Consider the following 23,230-nt stretch of genomic DNA (forward strand, 5'->3'; position numbering starts at 1 on the left):
AGCAGCTACAGCTCCGATTCGACCCCTAGCCTGGGAACCTCCATATGCCGCGGGAGCGGGCCTAGAAAAGGCAAAAAGACAAAAAAAAAAAAAAAAAGTTCTAGCATTTATAATGATGATAGTTGCATAACTCTCTAAGTACACTAAAAAACATTGAACTTCACATTTTATGGGTAAATTTTATGATATCCAAAATGTATCTCAATGGAGCTATTAAATTTTAATGGATGAAAAGGTGGCATTGTCCAATAGCACAAGTATTGGGGGCAAGGAGATTAGCGATCAGATCCCCATAACTCTCCATTAATATTTGGGTGGCCCTGGGCAGTATGTCTAATACTTCTACACATCAGTTTTCCTATCTCTAAAATGGGGATTAAAAATACCTTCTCCCACAGTTTTGTGAGGATAATTGGGATAATGTATGTAAAACATCTACCAGAATATTTGCTTAACTCAGAGAAAGCCCTCAGCAATGTCAGTCATTGGGAATGGAAGGATTTGATGGCCCTGAGAGCAGTCCTGGGTAGAAGTAAGTCTTCAGTATGAAAATTAAGAGCCTGTAAGAAGCCCCTATGACAGAAAATTTGACCATTCCATTTTAGGATATATTTCTTCCCCAAAAACTCTATTAAAGGAAATTGACTTCATTGTTTTCTCTCAATGAAGCTACCTTTCATCACACTTTCCCTGGGCTGATCTGGCTGATCAGCTACTTCCCTCATGCAAATGTGTGGTTGAAAATCAGACAAAATTTGTAAGCTCTTTAAGGAACGTGGGCAGTTCTGCCCCTTTAACATCCCCCCTCCCCCACCTGGTTCCCTTCAGAACGGGAGGGCTGAGTTGCCCAGAGGAGAAAGGTGTTGAACATACCCCATATCCTAACTAGTATAAAAAGCCACCACTTGAATCCTTTCTGCAGCAGAATGGTCTTTCCATGGAGAGGAGATGGAGTCCGAGGAGAATCCTTGCTGGAAAGCTGAACCAGGGACCATTGGGAAGAGGGTCCTGGGAGTCCCAGAGTAACAGTGGCAGTGGTCAGGCTATAGGACGTAGCCCTCCCTCACCTCAGATCCTACATTTATTTATCCAGTTCATTCACTAATATGTATCGAGTGCCAGCTGTGTTTGAGGCAGTACAGTATGTGCTTTTGTATTTATCCATTAGCAAGACAAATGTGGTAGCCTCTATCTTAAAAGCTGACATTCCAATCAGAAGCCAGAGAAAACAAGTTAAAGAGAAATTAAATAATTATAAATTGTTATTAAAAATACAAAATAATACATTAATCAAAGGACTAAAGGATTAGAATAGCAAGTGATTGCTTTCCCAGGGGGCCTCTCTGACCACATCACGTCCGTTTAGCTCATTGAGAATAGCCCTTTCCAGCCCATCTTCACATCTGTGTAAGACAAGGAAAGCTGCCCACATAATCCAAGCCCTTTCAGCGAATGCCCAACGTTTGGGGTTAACTGAAATTTTAATTATACAAATAGGTTACTACGTAGGTTCTGTCTTAAAAAATCTTACAGAAGACAATGACTACTTGAGTCCGAAGTGAGACAATACTTGGGAAGCACCTTGAAAACGTTAAAGGACCTATACAGAATCATTGTGTTGATGGCCTGATGAATTTTTTTTTTGTTTTTCTTTTTATGGCTGCACCTGCAGCATATGGACGTTCCGAGGCCAGGAGTCAAATCAGAGCTGCAGCTGCCAGCCTACACCGCAGCCACAGCAAGCCAGATGTAAGCCGCATCTGCAACCTGTGCTGCAGCTTGCGGCAATGCCAGATCCTTAGCCCACTGAGCAAGCCCAAGAATGGAACCTGCATCCTCACAGACACACTATGTCCAGTTCTTAACCTGCTGAGCCACAAAGGGGACTCCCTGATGAAATATTTTTAAACGTGTATTCAGGCCAAGCCTTTGCATAACAATTTTAAAATAGCAGTCCTTGTGCATATTTATCTTGTGAGCAGGATGGGGAGCTGATCCCAAGACAAAGGCCTCCACTCTATCATACCAAAGGGATAAGAGTTGTTTAGCATTTGAAATAACAGAATAGTCCTAATGATTGTGCAAATGCACAAGAGAATCGGTTTCCTTTGCTTTCTTATAAAATAGTTTAAAATCAGTTACTATGGTGCAGAGAAGTTATTTCATCTTTATTATTTAAGAAAATGTATTTTGTAAGCATATAATACATATAGTAAAGTAGGATTTCACGAGGTTTTTCGTAACCAAGTCAATAGTTCTCAACTAGGTTGGTTTTACACCTCATGGCACTTTTGGTAACATCTGGAGACACTTTTGGTTGTCACAACTGGTGGGAGGGCTGCTGCTTGGCATCCAGTGAGTAGAGGTCAGGGATGCTGCTGAACACCCTTCAGCACACAGGTCAGCCCCTTCTCAACTAGAATTATGCAGCTTCAAATGTCAGTAGTATTGAGCTTGAAAAATCCCTGGCCTAAATCAGTAAGACACCTTGTCAAGATGTAAAGATTTAGTGCTATAAGGCAAAACCAATGATTTATCATAAAGTAGAATGATTTTTTTAGATAGCTGCCATAGTCAGTATTAGATAGTGACATAGTCTGATCAAAAAATTCAAGGTCTTATTTTAAGATGCCATTTTTAAAAATACCATTTCTCACAGAGGATAGGGAAAGAGAAAACTGTGACATGAATTCCATTCCTGGGAATACTTACCTGATAACCTCAACTGAGTGCAGAAAGAACCTGTTGGTGTTAAGTAGATAACTTCAAGTTCAAGCATTAAAGTTCACATGCTTCATTTAGGAAAGCCTCTCAAACTCAGGCACAAGGCATAAGTTTCAATTTAGGCACAATTCAGACGCGTTTGTGGTGGCAGGCATTGTTATGCATCTTAGTAGAAGAGGTCACGTGACCTAGTCAGAAAGAGTTTACAGCTGTGATGCAGCCAGAATTTTCTTATTGGGTAGGATCCTTGAATGGTGATGCCTTGACCCCGTGGGCAACAAGTGCATCCACTCACTCTTCTATACCCCTTGAATACCGTAAGTCCCCATAAGCTAAAATGGGCCCAGCTTAACTGTGGGCCAAGCTGGCATTCTGGTCTCTTATTGAAACTGGACCAGGTTTTGTGGTCAGCCCAGGTGTCTCGGTTGTATGTTTCAGTGCCTACACAAGGTAGCCAAAGTCAGATAAATATAAAAAGAAAGTTCTATGACAGGCAGGTATACTGATGAATGAGCTTTTTCTGTATTTAACAAGCTGGTTTGTCCACTTGGCCTATAAAATGGAAGGCCAGGTCGTTTGTATTCAGCAAACATGTTCTGCAGACCAAGGGCCAGAGGCTGGGGACAGAAAGGTGAGCCAGCCCTGGCCCTGCCCCTCTAGACATTCATGTCTGTGCCTCTGTGCTTTCTCTTTCTCCTTTGCAAGTTAAAGCAGCAGCAACATCAACTACCAAAGACAAATTGTGCAGACTATATTTTTATGTGCAATGTTTGATTGATCTCAAGTCATAATTTTTTATATGGGAACCTGTGACTTGTAAACATAGAAAGAAAAATTCTGTTTCATTAGTGAGCACCTAGTGAGTTTTCCCCAGCTTCTCACAGCCTCTTCCACAAGCTGAAAGGATCCTGAAAACCCCTTCGTGCTTTGTCCTGTAATTGCTTAGAGAGTTCCCAGAAAGTGAATTTACATGAGCTGTTATTTTGCTCCAGAAGCTCCCTTGATCTCTCAAAGACTCCCCCCTCCCCACTTCCTGATCTGTCAAAATCTCATGCAAGGTACATATTGTTGCCTTCCCCTTGATCACTCCATGAATTTCAGAGCATCGGGGTTAACTGCAGACATTTGCCTTGGTCTTTGATTTGTCTCAGGCTTTGATTTTTTTTGTTTTGTCTTGTTTTCATCATTCTCATTCCCCCATTTGATTCATCGATGATTATAAAATATCAAAACATCAAACCTCAACTGCCGCTCTAATGAGAGCAGACACGCTAGGATTCTTTTCTCAGTTGACCCGAAGCCTGAGGGCAGCTCGGAGTGGGACACCTGCAGCGCTCTGTTCTCCGACAGGAAGGTGGCTGCTGGGCAGAGGCGTGGGCCCCCTTTTTCTCACATTAATAAGTGCTAATGTCTTGGGATTCCTTGTGGGAAGAGTACAAAGAATGCTTGATGTGTCTGGCAGAGTCAGCTCTGATGGCTCTGATTTCTAATAAATATTACTCTGTATGTATGGAAAATAGTGTTCTCTCTTTTTAAGGCTAACCTTGATTTTTATCTGTTGAAATTGTGTCTAATTGCTGGGCAGTTATACATACTCTGTAATTTTTAAAGGGGACAGGTGAAGTGTATGTTTTAGGTGACAGGGAAAAATAAGACAGCTGGCTTCTTTATATTCAAGAAGCAGGAAAGTGGTTGTATGCAAAGATGGATGGATGTCATGATTATAAACTGGGGATCGATTAAGAATTTGGCAAGGTGCTTTTGGGGTTTCAATCCATTGAAGGCTGCATCCGGTGTGACAGTAATGGCACCAGGGCCAGGAGAACAGGAGAGAAGTCATGATGTCTGCACAAAGCAGACAGTCCTGCCTGACTTGGAAGGTTTTACATTGTCGCTCAGAGCCTCAGTTCTCTTGTCTCTAAAATAAAGATAATTCTAAACGTCACAGTAGTTACCTAATGTGTGATAATGTGTGGGGAAATGCTTTGTTAATTCTGAAATACTGCATAAAATAGACTTTTTTATCATGGAAATACAGACTGTTTCATAATCCTAGACTATTTTAGGGAAACTCGGAAAAGGAAGCCTTTATTTAACTATTTTCCCTTTCTCTTGATTCCCTTTGTAGAATGAGGCACTGCATAAATATATAAATAACTTCCTCCTCCCAAATAAGTGGTATTTTAAAAATTTAATAGAGAATAAGGACAGGGAAATTGCTGCAGAACAAAAGCAGTCAGCAAGTGGGAAAAAAGTCTTTTTAAAAAGGCTTTTGAACTATTGTGATTGAAAAAAAATATATGTGATTTGAAAAAACATATATGTGATTTGAAAAAAAAATATGAAGACGTTTTTACAGTAATGATACAAGTTTGAAGCAATAAGTAGACAATGCAAAATTTTAGCTTATGGTGCACTGTTTTTCTTCACGAGCTTGATTTTTTAGCATAGCTTAGATTTACAGAAAAGTGTAAATATAGTCTACAAAGTTCCCCTATACTCAGTACCCAGTTTTTGCCGTCATTGGCACCTACATTAGTACGTTACATTTGTTACCATTAATAATAGTAACACTAGAGTCCATTCTCTATTCAGATTCCTTGGTTTTTACCTAACATTCTTTTTCTGTTTCACGAGCCTGCCCAGAACACAACTTTGTATTTCGTTAATGATTTATATACTCTAGGTGGCCCAGAATCCAGTCCTGGCTTGTAGTGTGTCTATGGGCGTATCTGTGTTAAAAGTAGTTACTCTTTCTAAGAGTCTCTGTTGATCATTCCCAGTAAAGCATGCATCGCCTCATACTGGGAGACTAATGTTACCTCCATCTCAGAGCTCAGCCACTTTATCTGAGCAAAACCCAGGCAAAACCTTGCACAGAAATTGAAAAAAAATAGCCCAGAACAGTTGCAGTGAACAACAGAATGCCAACCACATTATGCGCATGGCTTCCAGCATTACTTCTCTCATTCATACTTATTTGTATTGTACACACATTTCTTCTTCTTCTTCTTCTTTTTTTTTTTTTTTTTTTTTGCTTTCTTTAGGACCGCATCTGTGGCACAGGGAGGTTCCCAGGCTAGGGGTCCAATCGGAGCTACAACTGCCAGCCTACACCACAGCCGTAGCAACACAGAATCTGAGCCGCGTCTGCGACCTACACCACAGCCCAAGGCAAGGCCGGATCCTTAACCCACTGAGCGAGGCCAGGGATCGAACCCACATCCTCACGGACACTAGTCGGGTTCGTTTCCGCTGAACCACCACAGGAACTCCCTTTACACACATTTCTAACCACCTTGGTACCATGTAGAATATTTTGAGGGCTCAGCTTTCAGAATGAATCTCTCCCCATAAATAGCTGAGGGTTATTTGAAATTCTAGAGTAAATCTCAAGTCTGACAACCCAGAAGATAGTGTGAATAAAAGTATTCTTTTAATTTTAGTAACTTTTGAATTGAGAGTAATGATAATAAAGAGGCCTATGATGAGGATAATAGCAGTGTACATATATGCAAAGACATAGCACAGCTCAGTGTCTAACTCTGGGTCATGCTGATCCTCAGGAACTTTTCTAGAACTTTTCTGTGGAATGTGTGGATGAACTGTAAGTCATCTGTTTAAAGCTAAGCGTAATCAAATAACTCAAGAGCTGTGACTTACTCTTGCACCTGAGAGGCAATCCTGCCTGGGAAGGAAAGCCACAGGCTGTGGATTCTGGCAGGTGCTGGGTCAGGACTGTGGCCTGGGGCAGGACAGGTGGCCATCCTCAGCTCATCCAGCCTCTCAACCCATACCCATCTAAGTGCCAGCCAGCCCGTGTTGACACTAAGAGTACAAACTGAACAGATGAGGTGGAGGCCCATCTTGTGGAGCTTACATTCTCTTCTCTCAGGTATTGAAAATCTTATTTACATTACAAAAAAGATAACTCTGGGAGTTCCCGTCATGGCACAGTGGTTAACAAATCCAACTAGGAACCATGAGGTTGCGGGTTCGATCTCTGGCCTTGCTCAGTGGGTTAAGGATCCAGCATTGCCGTGAGCTGTGGTGTAGGTCCCAGATGCAGCTCGGATCCCGTGTTGCTGTGGCTCTGACGTAGGCCAGTGGCTGCAGCTCCGATTAGACCCCTAGCCTGGGAACCTCCATATGCCTTTTCTAGTGGCCCTAGAAAAGGCAAAAAAGACCAAAAAAAAAAAAAAAAAAAAAAAAAAGATAACTCTTGGTTCTTTGTGGAGAAGAGACTCTAGCAATGGTGGACCAGAATATCTAGTGAGGAGGCCGCATGAGGCAGGTGGCTTAGACCAGGAAGTGGTGGAGAAGGTGACAAGCAGTCAGGTTCTCCATTTATTTTCAAGAGAAAGCCAGCCAGATTTGCTGGTGTATTAATGCGGATTTGAGAGAAAAGGGGGTCAAAGAAGCTTCAAGGTCGTTAACCATTTACTACAGAAGGGAAGACTGGGGAAGGGGAGAGCCTGAGGGTGGAAGTCAGGAGTCCAGGCCTGGATGTTCGTCTGAGATGTCTATGTGACATCGCAGTGGTGATGACCAGGTACGTGGTGGAAAATGTGCATCTGCCTGCGTGGCCCAGAGACGGGATGAGCCGTCACACCCAGGGAGAGAGTACAGGGAGAGAAGCCAGGATGTGCAGGACTGAGCTCTAGGTTTGGAGGTTAAGAATTGGAGGAGGAAGTAGGAAAGCAGGCAATTAATTGTCTCAAGAGCCAAGACGAGGGGTGGTCCCCCACAAGGGTAGAAGTGATTACCACGTCAAAGGCTACTGGTGATCAGGTGGAGTAAACGGATGACTTGGCGGATACCATTGGCCTTGGCAGTGTGGGGACAGTGGGAAAGTCACAGTTTTCTCATTCTTAATTGAAAACAGAAATAGTCTTACCTATGCTGTTGTCAGAATTAATATATAATGATATGAAAATGCTTAGCACAGTAAATGTGCTGTTCACATTAGCTGTTTTAATGGGATATAGGTGACAGATCACTCGCCTGTGGATTGGCTGTTCTGAGCCTCCCGGGTGATCTGAGAAAGGAATGGCCTTTATAATCATTGTCCTTGTTTTATAGCGAGGACATTCGCCCTCAGAGAGGTTAGAGGGAAGTAGGAAGGTCGCTGGGACAGAGCTCTTCCCAAGTCTCAGTCCACACCTCACAGAGGATTTTCGCATATGCCCCCAAGTAGCCTATTTGCTGTATTACCAAAAAAAAAAAAAAAAAAAAGCAAAATGAAACAAGCATCTGTTGATTGTTTTTTATTTTTAGGGCTGCCACTGCAGCGTATGGATGTTCCCAGGCTAGGGGTATATCGGAGCTGTAGCCACTGGCCTATGCCACAGCCACAGCAACGCGGGATCCAATCTGCATCTGTGGCCTACACCACAGCTCACGGCAACGCCAGATCCTTAACCCACTGAGCAAGGCCAGGGATCAAACCCGAAACCTCATGGTTCCTAGTCAGATTCATTTCCTCTGCGCCACGATAGGAACTCTAGCATCTGTTTAAGTCTTTATTTGGAAAAAAAACAGCTAAGTGGGTTATAGTGAATTTTCCTTACAAACAAACATCCATGCATCACGTGCCTCCCAGAGTCTGTCTAATGCATGTAAAAAATACTCATTATTTCCAGGCCCTCATTGGGAAAAGGGGACAGCATCCCCATGATGAAGAGACTGAAGAACGTAATTCACAAGCCTCAAAAGTGAGGGCCCTGAATTGTCTCTCTAGAACTGGCAGCATAGCAGGCCTTCAGCCCAGCCCCTTCTGTGCCAGCCTCCTCTTCTTCGTGTGACTCCTATTGCCATGGGTTCTAGACATGCATCAGTCTCATCCTGGCTGCATGTTAGACTCTCTAGGGAGCTTCTCAGCAGTGACCTGGCTCATGCCCAGATGGACTGATGTAATTCATCTGGGGTGGGCCCAGACATCAGTGGTTTTCTAGAGTTAGGTTTATCGAGATGTAATTTACTCGTTGTAGAGTTTACCCTTTCTTTGGGTACAGTTCTTTGAGTTTGATACACACATACAGTCATGCAGCCAACACTACAATCAAAACAGACTGTATCACCCCCCAAATTTCAGTATGTCCTTTTCAGAAAGCCTTTACAATGTTGTGTTAATTTCTGTTGTACAGCAAATCATTCAGTCATACATATATATACACACTCTTTTTAAAAATATTCTTTTCCATTACAGTTTATCATAGGACATTGAATATAGTTCTCTGTGTTATACAGTAGGACCTTGTTTTTTAAAGGCAGATGATTCTAGTGTGCAGCCAGGGCTGAGAATCATGGGCAGCAGGGCTGCCTAGCAGCCTTTAATAAATCTCAGGTACACAGGAGAGGAAATCTGAGCTGTTCTGTTAATACATTCAGGGAATCCATCAGTTTATCTCATACTTATGCTTCCTTTATTAGCTGAGAGAAGACCAGTCTATTGCTTGCAGTTTGCTGTGGTTGGTTGTTTGTTGTAGTAGTGATTTGAGGAGAGAAGGGCATGCAGTGATTGGGAGGCTCTGAGACATTGCTTGGGGCAGGGCAGACCCCCTCTTGGTGGGCAGTGGGAGGTCACCACTTACATACGCAGCCTTATCTAGATGTCTGCACTGTTCTTAGCATCGTGGACACTAATGGTGAGCTAAAGATACAGTGCTCCTGCTCAATTGGGGCTACTGCAAATGTGTGTCGAATTAGCAGGGAACAAATAATACCTGTACAAAGAAGAAAATATCCTGCAATAGAAAAATGTTATGCACTGAGTCAGGGTGATATGGCAGAGCAGCAGAGGCTACTTTAGGTTGCGTGGCCCAGGAGGCCCTCTCTGAAGAGATCACATTTACGCTGAGACCTTTATGTCTTGAGAAAAGTAGCCAAGTGGAATTAAGGAATATTCCATCCAAGTGCAAAGGCCTTTCGGTTGTAACTAAGGTTTGCCAGTGTTAAAAGAGAAGGAAGGCTTCTGCTTCTGGAGGGATAGGGAAGCGGAGAGTGGGGGTGATGAGGTGGGGGAGGAGGGCAGGGGTCAGAGCTCCTGGGACTTTGGAAAATGACATCTAGGTAGGTTTTGTTCCAAGTGTGATAGGCATGTGGTTTGAAGCAAGGAAAAACAGGTTCTGATACTTTTTAAAGAAAATTTTATTAAGGTTGATTTATAATGTTCTGTCAATTTCTACCACACAGCAAAGTGACCCATTTATACATATATATGCGTTCTTTTTCTCATGTTGTCTTCCATCATGTTCCATCACGAGTGATTGGATATAGTTCCCTGTGCTGTACAGCAGGATCTCACTGCTTATCCACTCCAAATGCAAAACTGGGCATTTCCTAACCCCAAACTCCCAGTCCATCCCACTCCCTCTCCCTCCCCCTTGGCAACCGCAAGTCTATTCTCCAAATCCATGAGTTTGTTTCTTTTCTGTAGAAAGATTCATTTATGCCATATATTAGATTCCAGATATAAGTGATATCATATTGTATTTGTCTTTCTCTTTCTGACTTAACTTCACTTAGTATGAGAATCTCTAGTTCCATTCATGATGCTGCAAATGGCATTATTTTGTTCTTTTCATGGCTGAGTAATATTCCATTGGGTGCTGTGTGGAGAATGGGTTGTAGCAGGTAGATGGATGGAATGAGGAAGACCAGCTAAGAGGCTGGTGAAAAGACAGTGGCTTCCTTACCCTGTGGGGATGGAGATCAGTGGACCCATTCAGGTCAACTTTTAGAGGCTGGCTTTTGAGAGGGGCTCCTCTGGACTTTCAGTGCACTGGGTGTGGGAAATGAGAGAAAGAGAAGAAGCAGGAATGTCTCAAGTTTTGGAAGTGAACTTCTGATGACTTGTGGTATATTTCGCCTTGTCTCTCTATATACAATCTGCATCTTTTTTGTACATGTCACCAATCACTACCTGTAATTACAGCTTGCTGGGCCCAAAGATGTTAAGCCATAACCCCAATATCCACAACATGGCAACTGAGCAGCTCTGCCTGGGCTGCAGATTAACCCAATGAAGGAAGAAATCAGGCTGCGACTAAGAGAAATCAGTGCTTAGTGGTGGGAATAGGGTTAATATGGAAACTTGTGATTAATTACTATAATACTTACCCCCAAAAAGCTCAGTTTTACAAAAAAACCTGGCTCTGACTATGCTTTAACAGTGGTAAAATAAGATAAAATAGGAAACTACAAGTTTCAGCGAATGTATAACTCTCTTGAACAAAAAAGAAATGTGGAGAATACATGAAAGCAGTTATGTATGTTGTGAAACATAAATCATGAATCTCTTTATTTTGGAAAATGTAATTAGCTGCAGGTGTTTCATCAGGATAGAAAACCGAATCAAGGACACCGAGGACCCCTTTGGGGTAACAGACTACAGTTCAGTTCAGGATGTGTACCTGAGTAGGTGTCTGCTCTTACTATTTCTGTGTTCTTGTGGCCAAGGTCACCACTGTACATAGCTAAATACTCATTTTTACTCTCCTTTCCCTGGCCAGTATTTCAGGTGTTGTGGCTTTGTTTTGTTAGCTGCATTTAAAAAAAAATTATGTCAAAAACTTGGCCTTTTTGTCTCCTTAGCAGTGCTTTTCAAACAGTGCCTCCATCCTACTTCCCACTCCTTTCCCCTGGCTGATAATTTCTGGGAGAAATTGGACAGAGGAGAAAGTATATAAATTTATATGCATGCACACAATCAAATCTTAGAAACGCATGCGTCCTCTCAAAGCATGAAATAAAAACCTTCTTCTACCACCCACCCGTCCCCCAGCCCCACCACTTCCCTTTGCCACACACAGACTTTTCCTGTTCTTGTGGTAACTCAGAAGCCCACTGTAGATTAGAAAAGTGGGCAAAGACCTTCCTGATTGAAATATATCAGGTGTATTTCGGGGGGGGGGGCATGGCCTGTGGTCTGTCCATGATGAATAAGGCTTCATGTGTTCAAGCTTATGGCTAGAAAATGACAAATGGCAACATTAATATTCTCATTGTTCCTTTCCTCTGAGGACGTTATAGGGACAGCCAAGGTCGTGCAACCATGTAACCTGAATGTTGTTTCTCCTTATTTCCTCTCCTATGCAGACTGGTGACATGACCTATAATATATGCTCCACTCTCCTCTGGTCTGCCAAACTCCCTATCCCCAAATAGCTTTTAGGCCTATATAGAATCATAATGATACAAGAAGAATGGAGGAACAGCATTTATTTCTTAGACCCCTCGTTTCTGACTGATGTTGTGGGCAATAGAATGTCCTACTCCTCCTTCTCTGGCAGAGAAATACACCAAGTGGTGGCAACATGGTGTGAGAAACATACACCCCTTCAAGTCTGTGACTGGCTTTTTTTGTTCCAGGGCCCATTATCACTGGAGTCATACCCTGGGGAGGAGGAGGGATTGGCCATTCCTATCACTTCAGGCACATACTAATCACAGCCAGGTGCTCTGGTGTTTATTTTGCTATTTCTGTGTCAGTTACGTTTGTGTCATAGTGACACTGAGTCCTTTCCATGTAGATTCCCTTCTGCTCTCCCCCAATACGCACAGACACAAACACACAGACACACAGACACACACACACACGCTTCCATGATCACAGGAAGCTCTTCTGGACAGCACGATAATGTAACACCTTTCCAAAGTAAAATGAAAAAAATTGTCATTGCATTTTTTAAATTATTTTAGATTGGAGCCTACATTTTATCTTAAATCAGCATTTGGTTGATCAGATAAAAAGAAGAGCTAAATGCCAGTCAACAAATAATACAACCAAGAACTTCATTTATCCACGTAAATCATGTGGATTGTAACTGTTGACTCTCGAGGGTCAGGGAGAAGAATTAGGCACAGGTTTAATTAGAACCAACTGGAATCAATCTAAAAAGGGGAACTTTTCTACAAGGAGAACACACAGTGAGCCCCAAATCGTTTCTACCTTCCCAGTTCTGTGTTGATGACATTGCGTGATCCTTTGTGCTCTGTACTGCTTACTTCTGATGCATCTTTAGCTTTGAAGGTCAACACTGCCCTTAAAGCATTTCAGTTCCCCTCCTTTCTTGGTTTGGATTAAGTAAAAGTGATGCATGAAGAAACCTTTCTCCAATTTTATCGGGAAAAGGGGCCAAGACACAGATTTTTAAATGCTCTGCCCTCCCACGTCAGCTGGACCCAGAGTGCAGTCTCAGTGCAGGGAGTCCCTGAGTGTAGACACAGTCCGTATCTCTTCTCTTACCCACCCCGTATGGACAGGGTGCTTAGGAGGCTTCTGGAAGGATGGAGGGAAGGTGGCTCTTATTATTGAAAGAGCATGAGCATTTTGAAACAAAACAAGCTATTTTACCTCAGACCATGGCAGGTCATAAATCTGTCCATCTTACCCCTTGGTAAGCATGTGAAATAAAGGGCCATCCATTGTGAGCCTGTGTATGCCCAGGTGAGTGTCCTTGCAAACTAAGTCACATTTGTTTACAGCAGCAGTGACTCGTGTCACTAAACATCAGCCAGAGTTTTTCTAACCCTTTGAAGGAAAAAAAAAAAAAAGAATCTCAGAGTTTCCTGAGCTTGGAAAAGTGATATTAAAAGGCAAATCTCTAGGGAAAGAAGAAACCTGTCATACCTTTTCACGATCAGTCTCTGTTGCTACCAAGGCGAAGGTGATGCTTCAACTATTCAGAAAAACCTACGATTTTAATGGTAAGAATTAGGGGAGGTCACAAAGTCCATCCCAAAATATCATGAGCATCTTTTGGGTTACCAGCCAAATGGACTTAATTCATTGCCTGCAAAAGTTTTCTATTAAAATAAGAGCAATTGTTCTGAGACACCAGGGCACTCCCTAGATGGAGCCTGCACAGGCAGGTCAGTGACCTAAAGCCTCGAGGGGCAGCATGAACCTGGGGCTGAGTGCACACTGTGTCCCATGGGGTTAGAGCCAAGTAGGCAGAAGAAAAGGCAAGGATGTCTTCAGCAAGGAGCAGGTGGAAAGTGATGAGGCAATGGTATGCACGAAGGTGGAAGGGTAGTAGCTATTCCCAAAGAGCTCGTGGCCTCACGCTTGCTTTCGTTGGCTTCCATTGAGGTGATCTCTGTGTGGTTCCCTGATTGAAAAGCACAGACCAAACAGGCAAGTTAAGGAACCTATCTTTTTGTGCTATGGGTGATGATGGGCAGAGCAGATGGGTCCACCTAAGCACTGTGTCTCTTCAGTCGACCATCCTCTCTGGAAACATTTATTGTTCTCTTGATTGCAACGTCCAATCAGTGTCTTTCAAGTCGGTTGACTTTTCTGTAGGTTCCCATCGTTCCTTTACTCAAACAGTAACACTTTGGGGGATGTAGTTGCCCAAATTAGCCATACCCGAAGCTATAGATTGCTGTGTCTGTATTTGCATCGTAATAAGCTTCATTTGGTCAAAATGAGATGATGTCTTAAAGCAAAATCAAGAAACCTTTTGAAAATGACCCAACTTGTTAGTAAGAGTTTCTGTATTCTCCATGAAAAATACTCAGGGAGAAGGGCAGAACATACCAGGGATGGAGAGGGGAAAAAGGGGGAGACGTATCTATAGACAGACATTTAAAATGTTCCCAGACACAGCTTGTCCTAGTTAGAAAGCAGCCTGACTTTGACTTCTGACTTCTCGGACCCGGGTTTCCAGTGGCATTGGATCCCAGCTCATGCCTGATTTCTGTTAGAGACCGCTTTTCCCTCAGTTCATTTCTCACTAGCCTCTCCTTCCTCTTTCTGTCTGAATTTTCTCAAGAACAAAGCTGGCCTCAACAGTCTCTGTCACTGGGTCCTTTGCCAGGGGCTGCAAGCCTGTGTCCAGTTTGCTCAGGCCATCTGATGGCCCGATTCCTGGCCCTGCTTACGGAGGCCTCAGCACAGGCAATGGCTGTGTCTTCCTGGGCAACAGCTCAATTATTCTCCAGGCTTCTCGACAATAAGGGTTAGTGGACAGAACTGGCTGGAACCCAGTGAAAGAATGGCTGATCAGTTTTTTGGCTGAATTGGGGAAGGAAATGGAAATGTAAATATTACCCTGGGGTATAAACAAAAGGCCTTTGAGGTTATTGAAAAATATGGAAAAACATGCGTGACTCTCCTGCATAAGACATAGGAACTGCTGGCCTCAAAACTAATCCCAGGAGACAGCTCTTCGTTGCACATCTTTGGTTAAGACATTAAGGGACATATTCTGCTCTTTTTACATGGGGGAGTTTCCATTTTATTTGCTGTGAGACTCCCTGGTGGATGCAGAGAATCTCACAAATAAATCTTTAACCCCTCATTTTATTATTTTATTCGAAGCTCACGTTTTATTCCATAATAACTCTCCTGGTATTTCTCACCAACGAAGTCCTTACTCCTCACCGTTTTACCACCTCTTTCCTCTTCCCAGCTTCCCGTTTACATTCTCCTATGATTTCTGCAAGCCTGGGCTCTCAACGTTGTTGTTTTCTTTCTTTCTTTCTTTTTTTTTTTTCTTGTCTTTTTGCCATTTCTTGGGCCACTCCCACGGCATATGGATGTTCCCAGGCTAGGGGTCGAATCGGAGCTGTAGCCGTCGGCCTACACCAGAGCCACAGCAACTCAGGATCTGAGCCGCGTCTGCAACCTATACCATAGCTCATGGCAACGCCGGATCCTTAACCCACTGAGCAAGGCCAGGGATTGAACCGCAACCTCATGGTTCCTAGTCAGATTCGTTAACCACTGAGCCACAACGGGAACTCCAATCTTTGTTTTCTTTTATCTTTGCTTCCACATTCAATTTGTTGAAAATCCGTCTCGAATATTTCCCTATCATGGGAGTCCAAACCCTGGTCCAGTTCAAACGCCTGGCTGTATCACTTCTGGGTTACTAGATCCTTTCTGAAAGCTTCCTCCCAGATCCAGTATCTTGGGTGTATTTTTGACAGAAGAAAAAATTCCACCACCAAAAATGTGTGACTCTTCTTTAGGGACTTCCTCCTGCTTTCTCATCATTCCCACTAACTTAGCTCAGTTATCACCATCGCTGACATTTGTATGATACCAGAACATCTTTGAAGGTATTTTTTATATATTTTCTCCTTTGATGTTCTCAGCTGTGAGAAGTTGTGAGGAATTAGGTAATTCACCCAGAAAACATATGTCTGTTTGGTACCAGAGCATGGAGTATTACTTAAACCTTCTAAGAGTCTTATTTCTCCCTTTCACACAGCCCCTGTGATCTAATTCAGAGGGTTATTCACTGTTTACAACTTTATCTTTCCGTTAACTTTCTTTGTCTTTACTCTGTACCACTAAATATTCTGGATCACTCACCCCTTTCAGGCTTAGGCATCGAAAAGCTTTTCTCTCAGTGTCCTCCATGTGTTCTTTTCTTGGCTTTTTAAGAATCACTTCTGATTATCTTGGCCTCTAGTATTTATGTCCTCAACACATCATCATGAGACAAATTGCCCTGCAATTCCTTTTCTAGATTCTATACTGTTACCAGAAACCTCTATCTTCAAAGACACAAATTCACCCCCATTTCTTCATAATTCAACATACCCTAGTAGTTATGGCCCTACCTCCAGGGAAGGGACTTTCAGGCCTTGACTGTGAAAGTTATAATCTAGTGTCTTGTTTTCACCCCCTAAACCATGTTCTAGACATTGTTTTTGTTTCCTCTTTACCCAACATTCATGATAACAAAGCTTTGTTTTCATAGAGCATTTTTCTTCAAAAAAATTCAAAGTGCTTTGAACATTATCCATCCCTGCAGTGTTCCTCTGAGGTAGGTGGGTGGCAGGTATTTTTATCACCTTCTATTAAAGCAGAGGCGGATTTCAATGCACCAGGATCCCCTGGAAAGCCGAGAGATCTGGACTTAGTGCATCTCTGCTCTGTTTCATTTATTGGCCACTGTAAAGCTATTCCTGATAGGACTACATAGAAGCATCTCCCTTGCAGGCACTTATATGCATGCATTTAAATGGCTTCCAAGAGATGTTGATTATGGAATTTGGAGTCTGCATGTAAATGGATTTGAAATGAGCCTGACTGGGAAATTGTTCTGAACGAAAAACACATTCAGAACAATGAATTAGATTCTACCCATCCTTTGGTCCAATTCAAACGCCAATTCCCCCAACAAAATAAATCTGTCCTTCCACTGGATTCTCATAACCCTTTGCGTGTTCTTCCTTTGTGGTATATAATTTTCTCTACTTTATTCTGCTGCTGATTCCATGCCTGGTTCACCTCCATGGGTAGCCACTCAAAATGTTTTCTGGAATAGAATGGAAGGAAGCAAGCTCTATTGTTTATAACTATCATGGAGCCTAAAAATTCTTCCATTGGCAGGTTTCGAATGCCCTGGATGACATCTGGAAGATTGCAGTCTTTGTCCTTTCAGTCTATTTTCATGTTCACTACTTGACCGTTGGCTATGCTGGAGAATGCTTTGCTCCTTAGCCACACATTTGCATCTCATAACCAAGAAAGGGTAGCCAACCAGCCATTCATCAATAGCAGCTTTGGGAGACCAGTTTTAGGTGCCAGCCCTGAAGAGGGGCCACGTGCAACATCTTTATCTCCTTCAAGCCCTCCTATTTCCCGTAGATGACAGAGCAGAGCAACACCAGCCAGATAGCTCACGGGAGTCATGTGAGCTTCAGATGTGTCAGACCTGCAAAGTATCCTGCTGCTCTGATGAAAGACACTTTAAGTGGAGTAGCTTGTAAAAAATAAATAATGCCAAGTCTCAAGTTGCCCTGGCAGCCTTAGATGTTTCTAAAAGGTGCCAATGAAGCCCACAGAATATTGGTAATGAAAAGGAAAGATGAGCAAGTTCATTTTGTCATAAGAGTGAACTGTGACTCATACCTCCTGACTCATCCTGAACATACAAAGGAAGCCAGTCCGTGGGGGTGCCCTCTAATAGGATGTTTCTCCAGTGACTCATGCAAGCCTGGAAGCGGGGAGCAGCCTGAATCCAGCCAAACAAGTGTATTTTTAAACATGGGAGGGCACGCTTCCTGGTACAATATGATGATGAGTCCTACACACTTACATGCTTATTTTAGCCCAGGCATTGAAATGTGTGGGCACAGTCTCTGCGGAGCCTTCTCCTGTGGTCATATTTTGTTGTCAGTGTGGAGAGATGTTAGTGAGTGATTAACTGGCACTGGCAAGAAGATAAGATTTCATTGCAATATTTCAGTGTAAGGAGATGAAGACTTATTGAATGTTGCAACTTCAATAACGTTGCCCCATCGGTACAAGTCTGGTCTAATCACATCTAATCACACACATTCACCAAACATTTTTGGAGGCCCTACGTAGAGAGATGGAGAAGGCATAGTCCAGAGTCTCCAGGGTCTTCGAATTTCTATGCAGAGACACAAAAGCAGACAGAGAATTGGGAGGATCGCCAGAGGGTGAGATGGGGACACTTAGATGTGTCAGCCTACAGATAATGGGGAAAAAGGGAACCCAAAGAAGTGGAAACAACTAAATGCACTGAATCTTCAAAGACCTGTAGGAGTTGTCACCAAAAAGGGGAATGAGATGACACAATGTTTCAGGATCCTGGGAGTTTTGCAAACAGTTGCTCTGATTTGATTTATTTTAGTTATTCTATTTTGTTCTCAAAATTTGAAATCATTTTTCTCCCTCTCCCCTGATAATTACATTCTGGAAGTTTTCTTTTTATACCCCTGCTCTGAAATTGGCTTATTGAAGGTTAAGCAGAGTCTACATTGTGAAGAGTTATGGAAGAGCTTGGACGTTGCGAGATTTTAAGCAACATGGCTTAATTATTTTCACCGTGAAAAAGCACTAATAAAAATAGGTTTACACTCTTGTCTTTGCTCTTTCTGTATCCTGCTGTGGCTGTCCTTGGATTTTCGTGAACCTCTCATGAGAAACAGTGAGGAAAATGAAACTTGCTTGAGGGTGGGAGACCCTTTTGAGTCCTTTTATCACCATCTGGGGCCACAGGGATGAGCACTTGAACCCAGCCCAGTGGCAACAGGAAGGGGATGGAGGAACTATATTTAAGATATTAAGGTGACTGAGAGAGGAGTCCAGGCTCCCCCGGCCAGTGGAGGAGATGGGCAGCCTGCCTGGAGAGAGAGAATGCGTTCCGTTTGGGTCCCTTTGAGTGTGAGGTAACTAAGGGACATCCAGGCGGGCATGTCCAGTAAGGAGTTGGTTCCTGAAGCTCAAGGAAAAGATCTGGACTTGAAACAGAGATTTGGCAACTGTGAGCGTGGAAGCCATGAGACCCGATGAGTTCTACAGCAAGAGTGAAGAGAGAGAAGAAAGGATGATTGGGCAGAATAAGGAACCCTCCCCCCCAAACAAACAAAATAAACCAAACAAGTCTATGAAGGAGACAAGAAAGAGCAGTGATATTGGGAAGAACAATTATCCACCATTAGTGGGCTGTTGTCATTATTTATTCTCCTATGAGGTTGTAATGGCTGTCGCATAATCTTGAAAACATTCATAGGGAGTCCACATGTACATATACACGCTTACGGGGAACATGGTGCCATAGCGGATATCTTATGTACCTTCCAATGACCAGATGAGATGTCCCAGTCATATGTTTGTGTAAGAAAATGTAAGCACTCTCTGTTTTTAGAGAATTGGGGGATTTCTGTAAAGTGAAAATTCTTGAATGCATTAGTCCTGGGAGAGGGAGCAAATGGTGTCAAAATATCAACAAACCCAAATGACCAAGAAGTAATGTAAAAGAAAAAAAAAAAAACTGTCTGCAAAGAAAGGGAATGAAAGTGTCTGAGAGCATTAACTTTTATTTCATATAGGAGGAAGGTCTGAGAATTTTCATCCGAACCTTCCTCCTGAAGTTAAAAGCATTTTATTTTTAGTCTCTTCCATAGTTAGGCTTTTCATTAAGATGTGTTCTTATCTAAAATGTCCTCTTCCTGGTGAGGGTTTAAAAAGCAAGAGAGAGAGTGAGAGAGAGAAGTGATGGCCAAGAAGCTGAAGGCCAAAATAAACTTTGCTGAATTTGGTTTAGGACAAATTCAACTGGAGGCAGTCTGTGTTGGGATAACAACCACCAGAAAATACAAGGATGTCCTAGAAACTTCAGGAGTTAACTATCATTTTATGTCAGCAAAATCCAGGGAAAAACAAGCAGACGTTCAGTCTAAGAAACCAGTGGGTAACAGAGGGTTAACATATCTTCACCCATCAATTTAAGACTGACTTCTTCACAAACACACATTTCTGAGGCCGAATCTACACGTGTGGCCATCCCGGAGGCCCAGGAACAGGAAAGCAATGGTTCATTCTTTGGAATGCTAATTAGCTCACAATCTATAAGATGCAAAACTAGCCTCATTAAGGCAGTAAGGAACAGAGCTTAAACCTGATTGTATCAGTGCCTTTAATAGTGAAAATAATTTTATCAGCTGCAAAACCAGATTCACTTCTAGGATGTCTGTATGTTCAACACAATGAGATGCATTCTGGGAGTTCACCTTGGTGAACATGCCATATTTTACCCAAATTTATTTCCCAAAAAACCACCAAAACACTAATACTTGTTTTTTTTGTTTTTTTGTTTTTTTTGGTTTGTTTGGTTTTGAGGCTGTTTTTGTGAAATAGAAATCCAGACCCAATATAATTTTTAAAAAGAAATCAGAGTGTGTAGGACTATTTTTAATGAAGGGAAGTAATATAATTTGACTACTTATTCTAAATCCGAGACATCTGGGGTAGTCATGGATATATGTGCATGGTCAGGGTGTAGGCGGCTCAGTGGCCTTACTGTGTGAACACTGGGGAAGTTCTAAGTGAGTAATGGTTAGGACAACCGTGGCAGCAACCGTGCAGTTTAAAAGCTACTGAGGCAAGAAGACCTCCAAGCAATAACAGGCGTATGGTTCAGAGCACAGCCTCCCCAGGCTGATTGCCTCCCACACTACATCCTGGCTCTGTCTCTCTCTGGCTGTGTGACCTCAAAAAAGTCACTTAGCCTCTCTGTGCCTCAATTTTCCTCACCTATAAAATAAAGATGAGACTCAAATGTGTCTCACTGGCACTTCTCATCTGAGAAGTCAATCATTTAACAATCGTAAAGCATGGAGAGCGGTGGCTGGTATATATATTAAGTGCCCTCTAATTGTTTAACAAAAAAAATAGATTGGTCTGATTGGCTTCATTTTCTTAATATTCCAGGATATTAGCCTTGCATTAAAATAGATGAATTTTCCGTCTTCTTTATTAAGGTAAGGATCTATTAAGCCAATGAACAAAAACAAAAAGTCCCTGAAATTGAGTCTATGAATTGTTGTTTTTCTCCCCCCTTAGCATTGAAACAGCAACATTTTCGTGGGAATACATGTCTGCTGTAGATAAACTGGAAAATGCGGAGTTCTTACCAACTGTAAGACTTGTATATCCAAAAATTACCTTAGTTATTAGCAAGATCAAGTCTTTATTAAAATACTGGATCACAGAAAGACATTGAATTAAGGTAGTTTTTAAATCACAGTAAATAGACATTCTAGAAAATATTAACTTTCTGCTTTAAAAATCTTCCATAGAGGAAAATTGGTATCTGTTTAGTGACTTGATTACAGGGACTCTGAAGCCAAACTATTATTAAACCCTGGCTCTGCCTCTTATTAGACCTGTAAATCTTTCCTCTGTACCTCAGTTTTCTTATCCATACAGTGGGGATGATAACAGTCATGCCTACTTTATGGAATTGTCATGAAGATTAAATGAGGAAATACTTGTAAGGAGCTTAGAGCAGTTCTTTTGCATGGTCATTGCAATATTCTGAAATAATTAACTCACCTTTCTAAGCTGCTCACCTTCTAATTCGCTGAAGCAGATACCTCCAGTGTCTTGTAATTCAAATTATGTCCCTTTCAAGTTTTCTAGCCAGCTGTTACCGGTTTAAAATTTAAGGCCTTATTTTTAAGTTTAGTTTTTTGTTTGTTTGTTTTAATTTTTTTGTAAATCTCATTCAAGTGCCTGTATGAAGCTTGACCTTTTCCTAAATGATTATCACGAAGCTTGATGATATGCTTCCTGGGCCTGGTGCTCTGTTCATACACCGAGAGGACCTCTTGGCCCCTCGGCACAAAACTGCCCACGTGATCCCGTGTAGGAGAGAGCTGTGCTCCTTATCAGGCTCTCTTCTTTAAGACGATTGATGGGAACTATATATAGGCAAAGATATTAGGGATTTAACTCTTTATTCTTCACTGGTAGAAATCTCCATTCTCTCAAATCCCGCGTGGGCAAAAGCGTGATTGTCAATGGATTATTCCCTAATATGCCCCCCATCTCCCTTAATGCCACCATGCAGGAGGAACATGTGGTTAGCACTGTCCCGCAGTCCTTGAGGCCAAGTGTTCCTTTTGACAGAGTCAGACAAGGGCCTGAGATGGGCGCTAAACCCTAGCGCTCCAAGGGTTTAGTGCTCAAAGCTTACATACATGTGGTAAATAAGGCGGGCGGAGAGTGGGAAAGACACCCTCCGCCTGCTGCCCACCAAGCAGGATAAGTTGTTGGCAGTTGATCTGCAGAGGAAGGTTACATCACTGTGTTTGGGGAAGATCTCAGACTTGGTTTTCTTCTGTTTGCATTTGTGCAACTAATCCTCTTCCTTTATAAAGTCCTCATTTTCCTATGAAGAGAGCACCTGTACTTAGATTTCAGAAAATTGGGGGAGAGAAGGCAAAGGACTGGGTCATTTTGCAGGTTGGACTAACTGAGTTTAAAGTAGTAGGTGAAGCCTGTGTGGAGCCTTCCAAAGTGCCCCGATCACAGCAAGAGTCCTGAGACGTGTGTCGTGCCAAAGTTTTGGGCATTCCTCATCCTCTTCTATTAACAGTGCGTGAAGTGGTGCATAATGGAAGCCACAGAGAAGAAAAGCACAAGGAGGCAGGAAACCAAGCCAGGGATGGTGAGCATGTGTCCATGGAAGGCTGGCCGTGTGAGAACCATAAAGAATGCAGAAAAGAATGATTAAGGTTCCTGTTTTTTATAGGCTCAGAATCAAGTGTGAGGGTTCTGAACAGGTGGAGAAAATTCAAGGTCTGTGGGAACACTAAGTGGAAGTTGGACAAAGCTGTAGGGAAATGCCTTTAGCAAAGAGATGGGCTTTGGAGGATGAATCAATGGGCTCCATGAAGAGGGAAACCCAAGAGCTTACTGTGTACAGATATAAGCAGATGAAGAGGTAGAAACTATTGCTGACCTTTGTGTTCAGTCATAGGTCAGAGAAAAGTTAGGGGAGTGGAGTAGGGTCAGACTGGGAAGTGTTGAATGCTTTGCTAAAGCATTTGCATTTTATACTAATTCCTACAGGTAATCACTGAGTTTTTAAGGCAACTCATTTTCTGAGTACCAAGGCCAAGAAAAAAATGTGTATGATGAGCAAGCCTGGGCATGTCCAATTGCCCTAATTTCATTTTTATCAGAATTAGGGTTACCTATTTTTAGCCCCTTTTGCCGGCTCCCAAG

General features: G+C 42.5%; 1 protein-coding gene and 1 long non-coding RNA gene across 12 annotated transcripts in view; one reads left to right on the top strand and one right to left on the bottom strand.

The window, feature by feature from the left end:
- The window catches only part of ELMO1 (engulfment and cell motility 1), a 555,188-nt gene that overhangs the window by 343,968 nt on the left and 187,990 nt on the right, over positions 1-23,230 (top strand). The gene's annotated exons all lie outside the window — the stretch shown is intronic.
- On the bottom strand, positions 1,689-7,959 carry LOC146395016 (uncharacterized). Its single transcript, XR_014834259.1, has 2 exons — positions 6,868-7,959; positions 1,689-5,779 (listed from the first exon to the last, which is right to left on the bottom strand). It is a non-coding gene; the product is annotated as an uncharacterized LOC146395016 (long non-coding RNA).

The sequence above is a fragment of the Sus scrofa genome, chromosome 18, assembly GCF_054392235.1.
Source record: "Sus scrofa isolate SSC_HxYL_T2T_F1_AM1 chromosome 18, Sscrofa_HxYL_maternal_Yorkshire_Landrace_v2.0, whole genome shotgun sequence".
Taxonomy (NCBI): Eukaryota; Metazoa; Chordata; class Mammalia; order Artiodactyla; family Suidae; genus Sus; species Sus scrofa.